The sequence below is a fragment of the Phalangium opilio genome, unplaced genomic scaffold (assembly GCF_054372755.1).
Source record: "Phalangium opilio isolate 3A_F unplaced genomic scaffold, DU_Popi_V2 ptg000505l_1, whole genome shotgun sequence".
Taxonomy (NCBI): Eukaryota; Metazoa; Arthropoda; class Arachnida; order Opiliones; family Phalangiidae; genus Phalangium; species Phalangium opilio.
In genome coordinates this window covers 455,902-472,843 of record NW_028324239.1, presented here as the reverse complement: position 1 = coordinate 472,843, position 16,942 = coordinate 455,902, and the positions used below count along the sequence as shown (strand labels likewise).

General features: G+C 37.6%; 13 non-coding genes and 44 pseudogenes across 13 annotated transcripts; 38 read left to right on the top strand and 19 right to left on the bottom strand.

The window, feature by feature from the left end:
- Positions 1 to 678: 678 nt before the first annotated feature.
- On the top strand, positions 679 to 797 carry LOC149589820 (5S ribosomal RNA; annotated as a pseudogene).
- Positions 798 to 934: 137 nt separating this feature from the next.
- On the top strand, positions 935 to 1,053 carry LOC149589819 (5S ribosomal RNA). The gene has a single exon (XR_016379572.1). It is a non-coding gene; the product is annotated as a 5S ribosomal RNA (ribosomal RNA).
- Positions 1,054 to 1,190: 137 nt separating this feature from the next.
- Positions 1,191 to 1,293, top strand: LOC149589818 (5S ribosomal RNA; annotated as a pseudogene).
- Positions 1,294 to 1,673: 380 nt separating this feature from the next.
- Positions 1,674 to 1,792, top strand: LOC149589817 (5S ribosomal RNA; annotated as a pseudogene).
- A 137-nt stretch (positions 1,793 to 1,929) lies between these two features.
- Positions 1,930 to 2,048, top strand: LOC149589816 (5S ribosomal RNA). Its single transcript, XR_016379571.1, has one exon. It is a non-coding gene; the product is annotated as a 5S ribosomal RNA (ribosomal RNA).
- Positions 2,049 to 2,186: 138 nt separating this feature from the next.
- Positions 2,187 to 2,289, top strand: LOC149589815 (5S ribosomal RNA; annotated as a pseudogene).
- Positions 2,290 to 2,412: 123 nt separating this feature from the next.
- Positions 2,413 to 2,531, top strand: LOC149589814 (5S ribosomal RNA; annotated as a pseudogene).
- A 362-nt stretch (positions 2,532 to 2,893) lies between these two features.
- Positions 2,894 to 2,996, top strand: LOC149589813 (5S ribosomal RNA; annotated as a pseudogene).
- Positions 2,997 to 3,119: 123 nt separating this feature from the next.
- Positions 3,120 to 3,238, top strand: LOC149589812 (5S ribosomal RNA; annotated as a pseudogene).
- Positions 3,239 to 3,379: 141 nt separating this feature from the next.
- LOC149589811 (5S ribosomal RNA) lies at positions 3,380 to 3,482 on the top strand (annotated as a pseudogene).
- Positions 3,483 to 3,606: 124 nt separating this feature from the next.
- Positions 3,607 to 3,709, top strand: LOC149589810 (5S ribosomal RNA; annotated as a pseudogene).
- A 124-nt stretch (positions 3,710 to 3,833) lies between these two features.
- On the top strand, positions 3,834 to 3,952 carry LOC149589809 (5S ribosomal RNA). Its single transcript, XR_016379603.1, has one exon. It is a non-coding gene; the product is annotated as a 5S ribosomal RNA (ribosomal RNA).
- A 136-nt stretch (positions 3,953 to 4,088) lies between these two features.
- Positions 4,089 to 4,207, top strand: LOC149589808 (5S ribosomal RNA; annotated as a pseudogene).
- A 137-nt stretch (positions 4,208 to 4,344) lies between these two features.
- On the top strand, positions 4,345 to 4,463 carry LOC149589807 (5S ribosomal RNA). Its single transcript, XR_016379638.1, has one exon. It is a non-coding gene; the product is annotated as a 5S ribosomal RNA (ribosomal RNA).
- Positions 4,464 to 4,601: 138 nt separating this feature from the next.
- Positions 4,602 to 4,704, top strand: LOC149589806 (5S ribosomal RNA; annotated as a pseudogene).
- Positions 4,705 to 5,050: 346 nt separating this feature from the next.
- Positions 5,051 to 5,169, top strand: LOC149589805 (5S ribosomal RNA; annotated as a pseudogene).
- Positions 5,170 to 5,303: 134 nt separating this feature from the next.
- LOC149589804 (5S ribosomal RNA) lies at positions 5,304 to 5,422 on the top strand (annotated as a pseudogene).
- A 137-nt stretch (positions 5,423 to 5,559) lies between these two features.
- LOC149589803 (5S ribosomal RNA) lies at positions 5,560 to 5,662 on the top strand (annotated as a pseudogene).
- Positions 5,663 to 5,784: 122 nt separating this feature from the next.
- Positions 5,785 to 5,903, top strand: LOC149589802 (5S ribosomal RNA; annotated as a pseudogene).
- Positions 5,904 to 6,039: 136 nt separating this feature from the next.
- On the top strand, positions 6,040 to 6,142 carry LOC149589801 (5S ribosomal RNA; annotated as a pseudogene).
- Positions 6,143 to 6,261: 119 nt separating this feature from the next.
- Positions 6,262 to 6,380, top strand: LOC149589800 (5S ribosomal RNA; annotated as a pseudogene).
- A 363-nt stretch (positions 6,381 to 6,743) lies between these two features.
- LOC149589799 (5S ribosomal RNA) lies at positions 6,744 to 6,862 on the top strand (annotated as a pseudogene).
- A 136-nt stretch (positions 6,863 to 6,998) lies between these two features.
- On the top strand, positions 6,999 to 7,117 carry LOC149589798 (5S ribosomal RNA; annotated as a pseudogene).
- Positions 7,118 to 7,254: 137 nt separating this feature from the next.
- On the top strand, positions 7,255 to 7,357 carry LOC149589797 (5S ribosomal RNA; annotated as a pseudogene).
- A 122-nt stretch (positions 7,358 to 7,479) lies between these two features.
- LOC149589796 (5S ribosomal RNA) lies at positions 7,480 to 7,598 on the top strand (annotated as a pseudogene).
- A 136-nt stretch (positions 7,599 to 7,734) lies between these two features.
- On the top strand, positions 7,735 to 7,837 carry LOC149589795 (5S ribosomal RNA; annotated as a pseudogene).
- Positions 7,838 to 7,956: 119 nt separating this feature from the next.
- LOC149589794 (5S ribosomal RNA) lies at positions 7,957 to 8,076 on the top strand (annotated as a pseudogene).
- Positions 8,077 to 8,436: 360 nt separating this feature from the next.
- Positions 8,437 to 8,555, top strand: LOC149589793 (5S ribosomal RNA; annotated as a pseudogene).
- A 361-nt stretch (positions 8,556 to 8,916) lies between these two features.
- On the top strand, positions 8,917 to 9,035 carry LOC149589792 (5S ribosomal RNA; annotated as a pseudogene).
- A 136-nt stretch (positions 9,036 to 9,171) lies between these two features.
- Positions 9,172 to 9,290, top strand: LOC149589791 (5S ribosomal RNA; annotated as a pseudogene).
- Positions 9,291 to 9,426: 136 nt separating this feature from the next.
- LOC149589790 (5S ribosomal RNA) lies at positions 9,427 to 9,529 on the top strand (annotated as a pseudogene).
- A 122-nt stretch (positions 9,530 to 9,651) lies between these two features.
- LOC149589789 (5S ribosomal RNA) lies at positions 9,652 to 9,770 on the top strand (annotated as a pseudogene).
- A 136-nt stretch (positions 9,771 to 9,906) lies between these two features.
- On the top strand, positions 9,907 to 10,025 carry LOC149589788 (5S ribosomal RNA). Its single transcript, XR_016379616.1, has one exon. It is a non-coding gene; the product is annotated as a 5S ribosomal RNA (ribosomal RNA).
- Positions 10,026 to 10,162: 137 nt separating this feature from the next.
- On the top strand, positions 10,163 to 10,281 carry LOC149589787 (5S ribosomal RNA). Its single transcript, XR_016379607.1, has one exon. It is a non-coding gene; the product is annotated as a 5S ribosomal RNA (ribosomal RNA).
- Positions 10,282 to 10,418: 137 nt separating this feature from the next.
- LOC149589786 (5S ribosomal RNA) lies at positions 10,419 to 10,521 on the top strand (annotated as a pseudogene).
- A 122-nt stretch (positions 10,522 to 10,643) lies between these two features.
- On the top strand, positions 10,644 to 10,762 carry LOC149589785 (5S ribosomal RNA; annotated as a pseudogene).
- A 361-nt stretch (positions 10,763 to 11,123) lies between these two features.
- LOC149589784 (5S ribosomal RNA) lies at positions 11,124 to 11,242 on the top strand (annotated as a pseudogene).
- A 136-nt stretch (positions 11,243 to 11,378) lies between these two features.
- LOC149589783 (5S ribosomal RNA) lies at positions 11,379 to 11,497 on the top strand (annotated as a pseudogene).
- A 263-nt stretch (positions 11,498 to 11,760) lies between these two features.
- Positions 11,761 to 11,879, bottom strand: LOC149589782 (5S ribosomal RNA). The gene has a single exon (XR_016379606.1). It is a non-coding gene; the product is annotated as a 5S ribosomal RNA (ribosomal RNA).
- Positions 11,880 to 12,015: 136 nt separating this feature from the next.
- Positions 12,016 to 12,134, bottom strand: LOC149589781 (5S ribosomal RNA). Its single transcript, XR_016379618.1, has one exon. It is a non-coding gene; the product is annotated as a 5S ribosomal RNA (ribosomal RNA).
- A 122-nt stretch (positions 12,135 to 12,256) lies between these two features.
- On the bottom strand, positions 12,257 to 12,359 carry LOC149589780 (5S ribosomal RNA; annotated as a pseudogene).
- A 136-nt stretch (positions 12,360 to 12,495) lies between these two features.
- LOC149589779 (5S ribosomal RNA) lies at positions 12,496 to 12,614 on the bottom strand (annotated as a pseudogene).
- Positions 12,615 to 12,751: 137 nt separating this feature from the next.
- LOC149589778 (5S ribosomal RNA) lies at positions 12,752 to 12,870 on the bottom strand (annotated as a pseudogene).
- Positions 12,871 to 13,007: 137 nt separating this feature from the next.
- LOC149589777 (5S ribosomal RNA) lies at positions 13,008 to 13,126 on the bottom strand. The gene has a single exon (XR_016379609.1). It is a non-coding gene; the product is annotated as a 5S ribosomal RNA (ribosomal RNA).
- A 137-nt stretch (positions 13,127 to 13,263) lies between these two features.
- On the bottom strand, positions 13,264 to 13,382 carry LOC149589776 (5S ribosomal RNA; annotated as a pseudogene).
- A 362-nt stretch (positions 13,383 to 13,744) lies between these two features.
- Positions 13,745 to 13,863, bottom strand: LOC149589775 (5S ribosomal RNA; annotated as a pseudogene).
- Positions 13,864 to 14,011: 148 nt separating this feature from the next.
- LOC149589774 (5S ribosomal RNA) lies at positions 14,012 to 14,130 on the bottom strand. Its single transcript, XR_016379601.1, has one exon. It is a non-coding gene; the product is annotated as a 5S ribosomal RNA (ribosomal RNA).
- Positions 14,131 to 14,267: 137 nt separating this feature from the next.
- LOC149589773 (5S ribosomal RNA) lies at positions 14,268 to 14,370 on the bottom strand (annotated as a pseudogene).
- A 148-nt stretch (positions 14,371 to 14,518) lies between these two features.
- Positions 14,519 to 14,637, bottom strand: LOC149589772 (5S ribosomal RNA; annotated as a pseudogene).
- A 148-nt stretch (positions 14,638 to 14,785) lies between these two features.
- LOC149589771 (5S ribosomal RNA) lies at positions 14,786 to 14,904 on the bottom strand. The gene has a single exon (XR_016379599.1). It is a non-coding gene; the product is annotated as a 5S ribosomal RNA (ribosomal RNA).
- A 137-nt stretch (positions 14,905 to 15,041) lies between these two features.
- On the bottom strand, positions 15,042 to 15,160 carry LOC149589770 (5S ribosomal RNA). The gene has a single exon (XR_016379605.1). It is a non-coding gene; the product is annotated as a 5S ribosomal RNA (ribosomal RNA).
- A 137-nt stretch (positions 15,161 to 15,297) lies between these two features.
- LOC149589769 (5S ribosomal RNA) lies at positions 15,298 to 15,416 on the bottom strand (annotated as a pseudogene).
- A 363-nt stretch (positions 15,417 to 15,779) lies between these two features.
- On the bottom strand, positions 15,780 to 15,898 carry LOC149589768 (5S ribosomal RNA; annotated as a pseudogene).
- A 148-nt stretch (positions 15,899 to 16,046) lies between these two features.
- On the bottom strand, positions 16,047 to 16,165 carry LOC149589767 (5S ribosomal RNA). The gene has a single exon (XR_016379598.1). It is a non-coding gene; the product is annotated as a 5S ribosomal RNA (ribosomal RNA).
- A 137-nt stretch (positions 16,166 to 16,302) lies between these two features.
- Positions 16,303 to 16,405, bottom strand: LOC149589766 (5S ribosomal RNA; annotated as a pseudogene).
- A 148-nt stretch (positions 16,406 to 16,553) lies between these two features.
- On the bottom strand, positions 16,554 to 16,672 carry LOC149589765 (5S ribosomal RNA; annotated as a pseudogene).
- A 137-nt stretch (positions 16,673 to 16,809) lies between these two features.
- On the bottom strand, positions 16,810 to 16,928 carry LOC149589764 (5S ribosomal RNA; annotated as a pseudogene).
- Between the last annotated feature and the right edge of the window lie 14 nt (positions 16,929 to 16,942).

Sequence of the window (16,942 nt, the reverse complement as noted above, 5' to 3'; positions counted from 1 at the left end):
ATTATTTTAAAAAATTTCTTATCTTAGTTTTTTTCACAAAAATTTCAGAGAAACTACCTTAATACTACTTTTTATTTTCTAGAAACATTTGCTTCGAGGAAGTTCAAATACTCGGATATCTGAAAAATAGAGCTAGAAGAATTTATTTTTATATTTTAAAATTGAAAATATTGCGAACCGAAAATTACATTCGCCCTTTGACTGTGATGTAGTTATTAGAGTCAAAAGGATCTGTAGCTTGATCGTGATCATTTGAGAGATATACATCACGTCAATTTTTGAAACTTCGAAAACTTTAAAATTAACGAACACGTTTTGTTAAGTTTTCATGCTTGTTTTATTTTGTCTGCTATCAACGATTTTCTGTCCATTTTATTCTCATTATAGGCCCGAATACTCAAACTAACTCTAAATTTCAAAAACAAAATAAAATGCATACGTGTTCTATTTTTCAAATGATGAACATGTTTGAGGATAAAATATTTTACTTAAGGAATTTTGGTGAAAAAAACTAAGATAAGAAATTTTTTCAAATAATTGATGTTTTATAATCACGTCTTCAAAAATGAAAATTTGAATATCTGTTACTTCAAACAGTTAATTTTCTACACTTATCTCTTCCTTTTTAGCGTCTTTGTGTACAAAGACAGTTTTTATTAATTATTAACTAGCACTCTCGGCAACGGCCATATCATGCTGAAAACACCGGTTCTAGTCCGATCACCGAAGTTAAACAGCGTCGAGCGCAGTCAGTACTTGGGAGGGAGACCAATTAGGAACACTGCGTGCCGTTGGCTTTTTCACTTTTTTTTCCACTTTTAAATTCCAATAGATATGAAAAAAGTAAACATATTTTCTTTTTGTTATTGTTTTATAAAGATGAAGGTTAATTTTTCTCACTTAATTTAAATTCGAATTATTAACTAGCACTCTCGGCAACGGCCATATCACGCTGAAAACTCCGGTTCTCGTCCGATCACCGAAGTTAAGCAGTGTCGAGCGCAGTCAGTACTTGGGAGGGAGACCACTTAGGAACACTGCGTGCCGTTGGCTTTTTCACTTTTTTTCCTCTTTTAAATTCCAATAGATATGAAAAAAAACAAACATATTTTCTTTTTGTTATTGTTTTATAAAGATGAAGGTTAATTTGTCTCACTTAATTTAAATTCGAATTATTAACTAGCACTCTCGGCAACGGCCATATCACGCTGAAAACAGCGGTTCTCGTCCGATCACCGAAGTTAAGCAGCGTCGAGCGCAGTCAGTACTTGGGAACACTGCGTGCCGTTGGCTTTGTCACTTTTGTTTCCTCTTTTAAATTCCACCAGATATGAAAAAAGCAAACATATCTTCTTTTTTGTTATTGTTTTATAAAGATGAAGGTTAATTAAATTCAAATTATTAAATAGCACTCTCGGACACGGCCATATCACCCTGAAAAAACCGGTTCTCGTCCGATCATCGAAATTAAGCAGCGTCGAGTGCAGTCAGTACTTGGGAGGGACACCACTTATGAACAATGCGTGCCGATGGCTTTTTCACTTTTTTTTTCCTCTTTTAAATTCCAATAGATATGAAAATAGCAAAAATATTTTCTTTTTGTTATTGTTTTAAGATGATGAAGGTTAATTTGTCTCACTTAATTTAAATTCGAATTATTAACTAGCACTCTCGGCAACGGCCATATCATGCTGAAAACACCGGTTCTAGTCCGATCACCGAAGTTAAACAGCGTCGAGCGCAGTCAGTACTTGGGAGGGAGACCAATTAGGAACACTGCGTGCCGTTGGCTTTTTCACTTTTTTTTCCACTTTTAAATTCCAATAGATATGAAAAAAGTAAACATATTTTCTTTTTGTTATTGTTTTATAAAGATGAAGGTTAATTTTTCTCACTTAATTTAAATTCGAATTATTAACTAGCACTCTCGGCAACGGCCATATCACGCTGAAAACTCCGGTTCTCGTCCGATCACCGAAGTTAAGCAGTGTCGAGCGCAGTCAGTACTTGGGAGGGAGACCACTTAGGAACACTGCGTGCCGTTGGCTTTTTCACTTTTTTTCCTCTTTTAAATTCCAATAGATATGAAAAAAAAACAAACATATTTTCTTTTTGTTATTGTTTTATAAAGATGAAGGTTAATTTGTCTCACTTAATTTAAATTCGAATTATTAACTAGCACTCTCGGCAACGGCCATATCACGCTGAAAACAGCGGTTCTCGTCCGATCACCGAAGTTAAGCAGCGTCGAGCGCAGTCAGTACTTGGGAACACTGCGTGCCGTTGGCTTTGTCACTTTTTTTTCCTCTTTTAAATTCCACCAGATATGAAAAAAGCAAACATATCTTCTTTTTTGTTATTGTTTTATAAAGATGAAGGTTAATTAAATTCAAATTAATAAATAGCACTCTCGGCAACGGCCATATCGAGCTGAAAACACCGGTTCTCGTCCGATCATCGAAATTAAGCAGCGTCGAGTGCAGTCAGTACTTGGGAGGGACACCACTTATGAACAATGCGTGCCGATGGCTTTTTCACTTTTTTTTTCCTCTTTTAAATTCCAATAGATATGAAAATAGCAAAAATATTTTCTTTTTGTTATTGTTTTATAAAGATGAAGGTTAATTTGTCTCACTTAATTTAAATTCGAATTATTAACTAGCACTCTCGGCAATGGCCATATCACGTTGAAAACACCGGTTCTCGTCCGATCACCGAAGTTAAGCAGCGTCGAGCGCACTCAGTATTTGGGAACACTGCGTGCCCTTGGCCTTGTCACTTTTATTTCCTCTTTTAAATTCCACCAGATATGAAAAAAAAGCAAACATATCTTTTTGTTATTGTTTTATAAAGATGAAGGTTAAATAAATTCAAATTATTAAATAGCACTCTCGGCAACGGCCATATCACGCTGAAAACAGCGGTTCTCGTCCGATCACCGAAGTTAAGCAGCGTCGAGCGCAGTCAGTACTTGAGAACACTGCGTGCCGTTGGCTTTGTCACTTTTGTTTCCTCTTTTAAATTCCACCAGATATGAAAAAAGCAAACATATCTTCTTTTTTGTTATTGTTTTATAAAGATGAAGGTTAATTAAATTCAAATTATTAAATAGCACTCTCGGCAACGGCCATATCACCCTGAAAAAACCGGTTCTCGTCCGATCATCGAAATTAAGCAGCGTCGAGTGCAGTCAGTACTTGGGAGGGACACCACTTATGAACAATGCGTGCCGATGGCTTTTTCACTTTTTTTTTCCTCTTTTAAATTCCAATAGATATGAAAAAAAGAAAATATATATTTTCTTTTTGTTATTGTTTTATAAAGTTGAAGGTTAATTTGTCTCACTTAATTTAAATTCGAATTATTAACTAGCACTCTCGGCAACGGCCATATCACGCTGAAAACACCGGTTCTCGTCCGATCACCGAAGTTAAACAGCGTCGAGCGCAGTCAGTACTTGGGAACACTGCGTGCCGTTGGCTTTGTCACTTTTGTTTCCTCTTTTAAATTCCACCAGATATGAAAAAAGCAAACATATCATCTTTTTGTTATTGTTTTATAAAGATGAAGGTTAATTACATTCAAATTATTAAATTGCACTCTCGGTGCAACGGCCATATCACGCTAAAAACACCGGTTCTCGTCCGATCACCGAAGTTAAGCAGTGTCGAGCGCAGTCAGTACTTGGGAACACTGCGTGCCGTTGGCTTTGTCACTTTTATTTCCTCTTTTAAATTCCACCAGATATGAAAAAAAAAAAAATATATCTTCTTTTTGTTATAGTTTTATAAAGATGAAGGCTAATTAAATTCTAATTATAAAATAGCACTCTCGGCAACGGCCATATCACGCTGAATACACTGGTTCTCGTCCGATCACCGAAGTTAAGCAGCGTCGAGCGCAGTCAGTACTTGGGAGGGAGACCACTTAGGAACACTACGTGCCGTTGGCTTTTTCACTTTTTTTCCTCTTTTACATTCCAATAGATATGAAAAAAGCAAACATATTTTCTTTACGTTATTGTTTTAAGATGATGAAGGTAAATTTGTCTCACTTAATTTAAATTCGAATTATTAACTAGCACTCTCGGCATCGGCCATATCATGCTGAAAACACCGGTTCTAGTCCGATCACCGAAGTTAAACAGCGTCGAGCGCAGTCAGTACTTGGGAGGGAGACCAATTAGGAACACTGCGTGCCGTTGGCTTTTTCACTTTTTTTTCCACTTTTAAATTCCAATAGATATGAAAAAAGTAAACATATTTTCTTTTTGTTATTGTTTTATAAAGATGAAGGTTAATTTGTCTCACTTAATTTAAATTCGAATTATTAACTAGCACTCTCGGCAACGGCCATATCACGCTGAAAACTCCGGTTCTCGTCCGATCACCGAAGTTAAGCAGTGTCGAGCGCAGTCAGTACTTGGGAGGGAGACCACTTAGGAACACTGCGTGCCGTTGGCTTTTTCACTTTTTTTCCTCTTTTAAATTCCAATAGATATGAAAAAAAAGCAAACATATTTTCTTTTTGTTATTGTTTTATAAAGATGAAGGTTAATTTGTCTCACTTAATTTAAATTCGAATTATTAACTAGCACTCTCGGCAATGGCCATATCACGTTGAAAACACCGGTTCTCGTCCGATCACCGAAGTTAAGCAGCGTCGAGCGCAGTCAGTATTTGGGAACACTGCGTGCCCTTGGCCTTGCCACTTTTATTTCCTCTTTTAAATTCCACCAGATATGAAAAAAAAGCAAACATATCTTTTTGTTATTGTTTTATAAAGATGAAGGTTAAATAAATTCAAATTATTAAATAGCACTCTCGGCAACGGCCATATCACCCTGAAAACACCAATTCTCGTCCGATCACCGAAGTTAAGCAGCGTCGAGCGCAGTCAGTACTTGGGAACACTGCGTGCCGTTGGCTTTGTCACTTTTATTTCCTCTTTTAAATTCCACCAGATATGAGAAAAACAAACATATCTTCTTTTTGTTATAGTTTTATAAAGATGAAGGCTAATTAAATTCTAATTATAAAATAGCACTCTCGGCAACGGCCATATCACGCTGAATACACTGGTTCTCGTCCGATCACCGAAGTTAAGCAGCGTCGAGCGCAGTCAGTACTTGGGAGGGAGACCACTTAGGAACACTGCGTTCCGTTGGCTTTTTCACTTTTTTTTCACTTTTAAATTCCAATAGATATGAAAAAAGCAAACATATTTTTTTTGTTATTGTTTTAAAAAGATGAAGGTTAATTTGTCTCACTTAATTTAAATTCGAATTATTAACTAGCACTCTCGGCAACGGCCATATCACGCTGAAAACACCGGTTCTAGTCCGATCACCGAAGTTAAACAGCGTCGAGCGCAGTCAGTACTTGGGAGGGTGACCACTTAGGAACACTGCGTGCCGTTGGCTTTTTCACTTTTTTTTCCTCTTTTAAATTCCAATAGATATGAAAAAAGCAAACATATTTTCTTTTTATTATTGTTTTAAAAAGATGAAGGTTAAATTGTCTCACTTAATTTAAATTCGAATTATTAACTAGCACTCTCGGCAACGGCCATATCACGCTGAAAACACCGGTTCTCGTCCGATCACCGAAGTTAAACAGCGTCGAGCGCAGTCAGTACTCGGGAACACTGCGTGCCGTTGGCTTTGTCACTTTTGTTTCCTCTTTTAAATTCCACCAGATATGAAAAAAGCAAACATATCTTCTTTTTGTTATTGTTTTATAAAGATGAAGGTTAATTAAATACAAATTAATAAATAGCACTCCCGGCAACGGCCATATCACCCTGAAAACACCGGTTCTCGTCCTATCACCGAAGTTAAGCAGCGTCGAGCGCAGTTAGTGCTTGGGAGGAAGACCACTTAGGAAGAATGCGTGCCGTTGGCTTTTTCACTTTTTTTTCCTCTTTTAAATTCCAATAGATATGAAAAAAGCAAACATATTTTCATTTTGTTATTAATTAAAAAAATGAAGGTTAATTTGTCTGACTTAATTTAAATTCGAATTATTAACTAGCACTCTCGGCAACGGCCATATCACGCTGAAAACACCGGTTCTCGTCCGATCACCGAAGTTAAGCAGCGTCGAGCGTAGTCAGTACTTGGGAACACTGCGTGCCTTTGGCTTTGTCACTTTTGTTTCCTCTTTTAAATTCCACCAGATATGAAAAAAGCAAACATATCTTTTTGTTATTGTTTTATAAAGATGAAGGTTAATTAAATTCAAATTATTAAATAGCACTCTCGGCAACTGCCATATCACCCTGAAAAAACCGGTTCTCGTCCGATCACCGAAGTTAAGCAGCGTCGAGCGCAGTCAGTGCTTGGGAGGAAGACCACTTAGGAAAAATGCGTGCCGTTGGCTTTTTCACTTTTTTTTTCCTCTTTTAAATTCCAATAGATATGAAAAAAGCAAACATATTTTCATTTTGTTATTGTTTAAAAAAATGAAGGTTAATTTGTCTCACTTAATTTAAATTCGAATTATTAACTAGCACTCTCGGCAACAACCATATCACGCTGAAAACACCGTATCTCGTCCGATCACCGAAGTTAAGCAGCGTCGAGCGCAGTCAGTACTTGGGAACACTGCGTGCCGTTGGCTTTGTCACTTTTGTTTCCTCTTTTTAATTCCACCAGATATGAAAAAAAGCAAACAAATCATCTTTTTGTTATTGTTTTATAAAGATGAAGGTTAATTAAATTCAAATTATTAAATAGCACTCTCGGCAACGGCCTTATCACGCTGAAAACACCGGTTCTCGTCCGATCATCGAAGTTAAGCAGCGTCGAGCGCAGTCAGTACTTGGGAGGGAGACCAATTAGGAACACTGCGTGCCGTTGGCATTTTCACTTTTTTTCCTCTTTTAAATTCCAATAGATATGAAAAAAGCAAACATATTTTCTTTTTGTTATTGTTTTATAAAGATGAAGGTTAATTTGTCTCACTTAATTTAAATTCGAATTATTAACTAGCACTCTCGGCAACGGCCATATCACGCTGAAAACACCGGTTCTAGTCCGATCACCGAAGTTAAACAGCGTCGAGCGCAGTCAGTACTTGGGAGGGTGACCACTTAGGAACACTGCGTGCCGTTGGCTTTTTCACTTTTTTTTCCTCTTTTAAATTCCAATAGATATGAAAAAAGCAAACATATTTTCTTTTTATTATTGTTTTAAAAAGATGAAGGTTAAATTGTCTCACTTAATTTAAATTCGAATTATTAACTAGCACTCTCGGCAACGGCCATATCACGCTGAAAACACCGGTTCTAGTCCGATCACCGAAGTTAAACAGCGTCGAGCGTAGTCAGTACTTGGGAACACTGCGTGCCGTTGGCTTTGTCACTTTTGTTTCCTCTTTTAAATTCCACCAGATATGAAAAAAGAAAACATATCTTCTTTTTGTTATTGTTTTATAAAGATGAAGGTTAATTAAATTCAAATTATTAAATAGCACTCTCGGCAACGGCCATATCACCCTGAAAACACCGGTTCTCGTCCGATCACCGAAGTTAAGAAGCGTCGAGCGCAGTCAGTGCTTGGGAGGAAGACCACTTAGGAAGAATGCGTGCCGTTGGCTTTTTCACTTTTTTTTCCTCTTTTAAATTCCAATAGATATGAAAAAAGCAAACATATTTTCATTTTGTTATTGTTTAAAAAAATGATGGTTAATTTGTCTCACTTAATTTAAATTCGAATTATTAACTAGCACTCTCGGCAACGGCCATATCACGCTGAAAACACCGGTTCTCGTCCGATCACCGAAGTTAAGCAGCGTCGAGCGTAGTCAGTACTTGGGAACACTGCGTGCCTTTGGCTTTGTCACTTTTGTTTCCTCTTTTAAATTCCACCAGATATGAAGAAAGCAAACATATCTTTTTGTTATTGTTTTATAAAGATGAAGGTTAATTAAATTCAAATTATTAAATAGCACTCTCGGCAACGGCCATATCACCCTGAAAAAAACCGGTTCTCGTCCGATCACCGAAGTTAAGCAGCGTCGAGCGCAGTCAGTGCTTGGGAGGAAGACCACTTAGGAAGAATGCGTGCCGTTAGCTTTTTCATTTTTTTTCCTCTTTTAAATTCCAATAGATATGAAAAAAGCAAACATATTTTCATTTTGTTATTGTTTAAAAAAATGAAGGTTAATTTGTCTCACTTAATTTAAATTCGAATTATTAACTAGCACTCTCGGCAACGGCCATATCACGCTGAAAACACCGTATCTCGTCCGATCACCGAAGTTAAGCAGCGTCGAGCGCAGTCAGTACTTGGGAACACTGCGTGCCGTTGGCTTTGTCTCTTTTGTTTCCTCTTTTAAATTCCACCAGATATGAAAAAAGCAAACATATCTTCTTTTTGTTATTGTTTTATAAAGATGAAGGTTAATTAAATTCAAATTATTAAATAGCACTCTCGGCAACGGCCATATCACCCTGAAAAAACCGGTTCTCGTCCGATCACCGAAGTTAAGAAGCGTCGAGCGCAGTCAGTGCTTGGGAGGAAGACCACTTAGGAAGAATGCGTGCCGTTAGCTTTTTCATTTTTTTTCCTCTTTTAAATTCCAATAGATATGAAAAAAGCAAACATATTTTCATTTTGTTATTGTTTAAAAAAATGAAGGTTAATTTGTCTCACTTAATTTAAATTCGAATTATTAACAAGCACTCTCGGCAACGGCCATATCACGCTGAAAACACCGTATCTCGTCCGATCACCGAAGTTAAGCAGCGTCGAGCGCAGTCAGTACTTGGGAACACTGCGTGCCGTTGGCTTTGTCACTTTTGTTTCCTCTTTTTAATTCCACCAGATATGAAAAAAAGCAAACATATCATCTTTTTGTTATTGTTTTATAAAGATGAAGGTTAATTAAATTCAAATTATTAAATAGCACTCTCGGCAACGGCCTTATCACGCTGAAACCACCGGTTCTCGTCCGATCACCGAAGTTAAGCAGCGTCGAGCGCATTCAGTACTTGGGAGGGAGACCAATTAGGAACACTGCGTGCCGTTGGCATTTTCACTTTTTTTCCTCTTTTAAATTCCAATAGATATGAAAAAAGCAAACATATTTTCTTTTTGTTATTGTTTTATAAAGATGAAGGTTAATTTGTCTCACTTAATTTAAATTCGAATTATTAACTAGCACTCTCGGACACGTCCATAAAACGCTGAAAACACCGGTTCTCGTCCGATCACCGAAGTTAAACAGCGTCGAGCGCAGTCAGTACTTGGGAGGGTGACCACTAAGGAACACTGCGTGCCGTTGGCTTTTTCACTTTTTTTCCTCTTTTAAATTCCAATAGATATGAAAAAAGCAAACATATTTTCTTTTTATTATTGTTTTAAAAAGATGAAGGTTAAATTGTCTCACTTAATTTAAATTCGAATTATTAACTAGCACTCTCGGCAACGGCCATATCACGCTGAAAACACCGGTTCTAGTCCGATCACCGAAGTTAAACAGCGTCGAGCGTAGTCAGTACTTGGGAACACTGCGTGCCGTTGGCTTTGTCACTTTTGTTTCCTCTTTTAAATTTCACCAGATATGAAAAAAGCAAACATATCTTCTTTTTGTTATTGTTTTATAAAGATGAAGGTTTATTAAATTCAAATTACTAAATAGCACTCTCGGCAACGGCCATATCACCCTGAAAAAACCGGTTCTCGTCCGATCACCGAAGTTAAGCAGCGTCGAGCGCAGTCAGTGCTTGGGAGGAAGACCACTTAGGAAGAATGCGTGCCGTTGGCTTTTTCACTTTTTTTTCCTCTTTTAAATTCCAATAGATATGAAAAAAGCAAACATATTTTCATTTTGTTATTGTTTAAAAAAATGAAGGTTAATTTGTCTCACTTAATTTAAATTCGAATTATTAACTAGCACTCTCGGCAACGGCCATATCACGCTGAAAACACCGGTTCTCGTCCGATCACCGAAGTTAAACAGTGTCGAGCGCAGTCAGTACTTGGGAGGGAGACCACTTAGGAACACTGCGTGCCGTTGGCTTTTTCACTTTGTTTTCCTCTTTTAAATTCCAATAGATATGAAAAAAGAAAACATATTTTCTTTTTGTTATTGTTTTAAAATGATGAAGGTTAATTTGTCTCACTTAATTTAAATTCGTATTATTAACTAGCACTCTCGGCAACGGCCATATCACGCTGAAAACACCGGTTCTCGTCCGATCACCGAAGTTAAACAGCGTCGAGCGCAGTCAGTACTTGGGAGGGTGACCACTAAGGAACACTGCGTGCCGTTGGCTTTTTCACTTTTTTTTCCTCTTTTAAATTCCAAAAGATATGAAAAAAGCAAACAGATTTTCTTTTTATTATTGTTTTAAAAAGATGAAGGTTAAATTGTCTCACTTAATTTAAATTCGAATTATTAACTAGCACTCTCGGCAACGGCCATATCACGCTGAAAACACCGGTTCTAGTCCGATCACCGAAGTTAAACAGCGTCGAGCGTAGTCAGTACTTGGGAACACTGCGTGCCGTTGGCTTTGTCACTTTTGTTTCCTCTTTTAAATTCCACCAGATATGAAAAAAGCAAACATATCTTCTTTTTGTTATTGTTTTATAAAGATGAAGGTTTATTAAATTCAAATTACTAAATAGCACTCTCGGCAACGGCCATATCACCCTGAAAAAACCGGTTCTCGTCCGATCACCGAAGTTAAGCAGCGTCGAGCGCAGTCAGTGCTTGGGAGGAAGACCACTTAGGAAGAATGCGTGCCGTTGGCTTTTTCACTTTTTTTCCTCTTTTAAATTCCAATAGATATGAAAAAAGCAAACATATTTTCATTTTGTTATTGTTTAAAAAAATGAAGGTTAATTTGTCTCACTTAATTTAAATTCGAATTATTAACTAGCACTCTCGGCAACGGCCATATCACGCTGAAAACACCGTATCTCGTCCGATCACCGAAGTTAAGCAGCGTCGAGCGCAGTCAGTACTTGGGAACACTGCGTGCCGTTGGCTTTGTCACTTTTGTTTCCTCTTTTAAATTCCACCAGATATGAAAAAAAGCAAACATATCATCTTTTTGTTATTGTTTTATAAAGATGAAGGTTAATTAAATTCAAATTACTAAATAGCACTCTCGGGAACGGCCATATCACCCTGAAAAAACCGGTTCTCGTCCGATCACCGAAGTTAAGCAGCGTCGAGCGCAGTCAGTGCTTGGGAGGAAGACCACTTAGGAAGAATGCGTGCCGTTGGCTTTTTCACTTTTTTTTCCTCTTTTAAATTCCAATAGATATGAAAAAAGCAAACATATTTTCATTTTGTTATTGTTTAAAAAAATGAAGGTTAAATTGTCTCACTTAATTTAAATTCGAATTATTAACTAGCACTCTCGGCAACGTCCATATAACGCTGAAAACACCGGTTCTCGTCCGATCACCGAAGTTAAGCAGTGTCGAGCGCAGTCAGTACTTGGGAGGGAGACCACTTAGGAACACTGCGTGCCGTTGGCTTTTTCACTTTGTTTTCCTCTTTTAAATTCCAATAGATATGAAAAAAGAAAACATATTTTCTTTTTGTTATTGTTTTAAAATGATGAAGGTTAATTTGTCTCACTTAATTTAAATTCGTATTATTAACTAGCACTCTCGGCAACGGCCATATCACGCTGAAAACACCGGTTCTCGTCCGATCACCGAAGTTAAACAGCGTCGAGCGCAGTCAGTACTCGGGAGGGTGACCACTTAGGAATTAAAAGAGGAAAAAAAAGTGAAAAAGCCAACGGCACGCAGTGTTCCTTAGTGGTCACCCTCCCAAGTACTGACTGCGCTCGACGCTGTTTAACTTCGGTGATCGGACGAGAACCGGTGTTTTCAGCGTGATATGGCCGTTGCCGAGAGTGCTATTTAATAATACGTATTTAAATTAAGTGAGACAAATTAACCTTCATCTTTATAAAACAATAACAAAAAGATAATATGTTTGCTTTTTTCATATCTATTGGAATTTAAAAGAGGAAGAAAAGTGAAAATGCCAACGGCACGCAGTGTTCCTAATTGGTCTCCCACCCAAGTACTGACTGCGCTCGACGCTGCTTAACTTCGGTGATCGGACGAGAACCGGTGTTTTCAGCGTGATAAGGCCGTTGCCGAGAGTGCTATTTAATAATTTGAATTTAATTAACCTTCATCTTTATAAAACAATAACAAAAAGATGATATGTTTGCTTTTTTCATATCTGGTGGAATTTAAAAGAGGAAACAAAAGTGACAAAGCCAACGGCACGCAGTGTTCCCAAGTACTGACTGCGCTCGACGCTGCTTAACTTCGGTGTTCGGACGAGATACGGTGTTTTCAGCGTGATATGGCCGTTGCCGAGAGTGCTAGTTAATAATTCGAATTTAAATTAAGTGAGACAAATTAACCTTCATTTTTTTAAACAATAACAAAATGAAAATATGTTTGCTTTTTTCATATCTATTGGAATTTAAAAGAGGAAAAAAAAGTGAAAAAGCCAACGGCACGCATTCTTCCTAAGTGGTCTTCCTCCCAAGCACTGACTGCGCTCGACGCTGCTTAACTTCGGTGATCGGACAAGATACGGTGTTTTCAGCGTGATATGGCCGTTGCCGAGAGTGCTAGTTAATAATTCGAATTTAAATTAAGTGAGACAAATTAACCTTCATCTTTTTAAAACAATAATAAAAAGAAAATATGTTGGCTTTTTTCATATCTATTGGAATTTAAAAGAGGAAAAAAAAGTGAAAAAGCCAACGGCACGCAGTGTTCCTAAGTGGTCACCCTCCCAAGTACTGACTGCGCTCGACTATGTTTAACTTCGGTGATCGGACTAGAACCGGTGTTCTCAGCGTGATATGGCCGTTGCCGAGAGTGCTAGTGAATAATTCGAATTTAAATTAAGTGAGACAATTTAACCTTCATCTTTTTAAAACAATAATAAAAAGAAAATATGTTTGCTTTTTTCATATCTATTGGAATTTAAAAGAGGAAAAAAAAGTGAAAAAGCCAACGGCACGCAGTGTTCCTTAGTGGTCACCCTCCCAAGTACTGACTGCGCTCGACGCTGTTTAACTTCGGTGATCGGACGAGAACCGGTGCTTTCAGCGTGATATGGCCGTTGCCGAGAGTGCTAGTTAATAATACGAATTTAAATTAAGTGAGACAAATTAACCTTCATCATTTTAAAACAATAACAAAAAGAAAATATGTTTTCTTTTTTCATATCTATTGGAATTTAAAAGATGAAAACAAAGTGAAAAAGCCAACGGCACGCAGTGTTCCTAAGTGGTCTCCCTCCCAAGTACTGACTGCGCTCGACACTGCTTAACTTCGGTGATGGGACGAGAACCGGTGTTTTCAGCGTGATGAGGCCGTTGCCGAGAGTGCTATTTCATAATTTGAATTTAATTAACCTTCATCTTTATAAAACAATAACAAAAAGATGATATGTTTGCTTTTTTTCATATCTGGTGGAATTTAAAAGAGGAAACAAAAGTGACAAAGCCAACGGCACGCAGTGTTCCCAAGTACTGACTGCGCTTGACGCTGCTTAACTTCGGTGATCGGACGAGATACGGTGTTTTCAGCGTGATATGGCCGTTGCCGAGAGTGCTAGTTAATAATTCGAATTTAAATTAAGTGAGACAAATTAACCTTCATTTTTTTAAACAATAACAAAATGAAAATATGTTTGCTTTTTTCATATCTATTGGAATTTAAAAGAGGAAAAAAAAGTGAAAAAGGCAACGGCACGCATTCTTCCTAAGTGGTCTTCCTCCCAAGCACTGACTGCGCTCGACGCTGCTTAACTTCGGTGATCGGACGAGAACCGGTGTTGTCAGCGTGATATGGCCGTTGCCGAGAGTTCTAGTTAATAATACGAATTTAAATTAAGTGAGACAAATTAACCTTCATCATTTTAAAACAATAACAAAAAGAAAATATGTTTTCTTTTTGTTATTGTTTTTCATATCTATTGGAATTTAAAAGAGGAAAACAAAGTGAAAAAGCCAACGGCACGCAGTGTTCCTAAGTGGTCTCCCTCCCAAGTACTGACTGCGCTCGACACTGCTTAACTTCGGTGATCGGACGAGAACCGGTGTTTTCAGCGTGATATGGCCGTTGCCGAGAGTGCTAGTTAATAATACTAATTTAAATTAAGTGAGACAAATTAACCTTCATCATTTTAAAACAATAACAAAAAGAAGATATGTTTTCTTTTTTCATATCTATTGGAATTTAAAAGAGGAAAACAAAGTGAAAAAGCCAACGGCACGCAGTGTTCCCAAGTACTGACTGCGCTCGACGCTGCTTAACTTCGGTGATCGGACGAGAACCGGTGTTTTCAGCGTGATATGGCCGTTGCCGAGAGTTCTAGTTAATAATACGAATTTAAATTAAGTGAGACAAATTAACCTTCATCATTTTAAAACAATAACAAAAAGAAAATATGTTTTCTTTTTGTTATTGTTTTTCATATCTATTGGAATTTAAAAGAGGAAAACAAAGTGAAAAAGCCAACGGCACGCAGTGTTCCTAAGAGGTCTCCCTCCCAAGTACTGACTGCGCTCGACACTGCTTAACTTCGGTGATCGGACGAAAACCGGTGTTTTCAGCGTGATATGGCCGTTGCCGAGAGTTCTAGTTAATAATACGAATTTAAATTAAGTGAGACAAATTAACCTTCATCATTTTAAAACAATAACAAAAAGAAAATATGTTTTCTTTTTGTTATTGTTTTTCATATCTATTGGAATTTAAAAGAGGAAAACAAAGTGAAAAAGCCAACGGCACGCAGTGTTCCTAAGTGGTCTCCCTCCCAAGTACTGACTGCGCTCGACACTGCTTAACTTCGGTGATCGGACGAGAACCGGTGTTTTCAGCGTGATATGGCCGTTGCCGAGAGTGCTAGTTAATAATTCGAATTTAAATTAGGTGAGACAAATTAACCTTCATCTTTTTAAAACAATAATAAAAAGAAAATATGTTTGCTTTTTTCATATCTATTGGAATTTAAAAGAGGAAAAAAAAGTGAAAAAGCCAACGGCACGCAGTGTTCCTTAGTGGTCACCCTCCCAAGTACTGACTGCGCTCGACGCTGTTTAACTTCGGTGATCGGACGAGAACCGGTGTTTTCAGCGTGATATGGCCGTTGCCGAGAGTGCTAGTTAATAATACGAATTTAAATTAAGTGAGACAAATTAACCTTCATCATTTTAAAACAATAACAAAAAGAAAATATGTTTTCTTTTTTCATATCTATTGGAATTTAAAAGAGGAAAACAAAGTGAAAAAGCCAACGGCACGCAGTGTTCCTAAGTGGTCTCCCTCCCAAGTATTGACTGCGCTCGACACTGCTTAACTTCGGTGATCGGACGAGAACCGGTGTTTTCAGCGTGATAAGGCCGTTGCCGAGAGTGCTATTTAATAATTTGAATTTAATTAACCTTCATCTTTATAAAACAATAACAAAAAGATGATATGTTTGCTTTTTTTCATATCTGGTGGAATTTAAAAGAGGAAACAAAAGTGACAAAGCCAACGGCACGCAGTGTTCCCAAGTACTGACTGCGCTTGACGCTGCTTAACTTCGGTGATCGGACGAGATACGGTGTTTTCAGCGTGATATGGCCGTTGCCGAGAGTGCTAGTTAATAATTCGAATTTAAATTAAGTGAGACAAATTAACCTTCATTTTTTTAAACAATAACAAAATGAAAATATGTTTGCTTTTTTCATATCTATTGGAATTTAAAAGAGGAAAAAAAAAGTGAAAAAGGCAACGGCACGCATTCTTCCTAAGTGGTCTTCCTCCCAAGCACTGACTGCACTCGACGCTGCTTAACTTCGGTGATCTGACGAGAACCGGTGTTTTCAGCGTGATATGGCCGTTGCCGAGAGTTCTAGTTAATAATACGAATTTAAATTAAGTGAGACAAATTAACCTTCATCATTTTAAAACAATAACAAAAAGAAAATATGTTTTCTTTTTGTTATTGTTTTTCATATCTATTGGAATTTAAAAGAGGAAAACAAAGTGAAAAAGCCAACGGCACGCAGTGTTCCTAAGTGGTCTCCCTCCCAAGTACTGACTGCGCTCGACACTGCTTAACTTCGGTGATCGGACGAGAACCGGTGTTTTCAGCGTGATATGGCCGTTGCCGAGAGTGCTAGTTAATAATACTAATTTAAATTAAGTGAGACAAATTAACCTTCATCATTTTAAAACAATAACAAAAAGAAGATATGTTTTCTTTTTTCATATCTATTGGAATTTAAAAGAGGAAAACAAAGTGAAAAAGCCAACGGCACGCAGTGTTCCCAAGTACTGACTGCGCTCGACGCTGCTTAACTTCGGTGATCGGACGAGAACCGGTGTTTTCAGCGTGATATGGCCGTTGCCGAGAGTTCTAGTTAATAATACGAATTTAAATTAAGTGAGACAAATTAACCTTCATCATTTTAAAACAATAACAAAAAGAAAATATGTTTTCTTTTTGTTATTGTTTTTCATATCTATTGGAATTTAAAAGAGGAAAACAAAGTGAAAAAGCCAACGGCACGCAGTGTTCCTAAGTGGTCTCCCTCCCAAGTACTGACTGCGCTCGACACTGCTTAACTTCGGTGATCGGACAAGAACCGGTGTTTTCAGCGTGATATGGCCGTTGCCGAGAGTGCTAGTTAATAATACGAATTTAAATTAAGTGAGACAAAATAACCTTCATCATTTTAAAACAATAACAAAAAGAAGATATGTTTTCTTTTTTCATATCTATTGGAATTTAAAAGAGGAAAACAAAGTGAAAAAGCCAACGGCACCCAGTGTTCCTAAGTGGTCTCCCTCCCAAGTACTGACTGCGCTCGACACTGCTTAACTTCGGTGATCGGACGAGATACGGTGTTTTCAGCGTGATATGGCCGTTGCCGAGAGTGCTAGTTA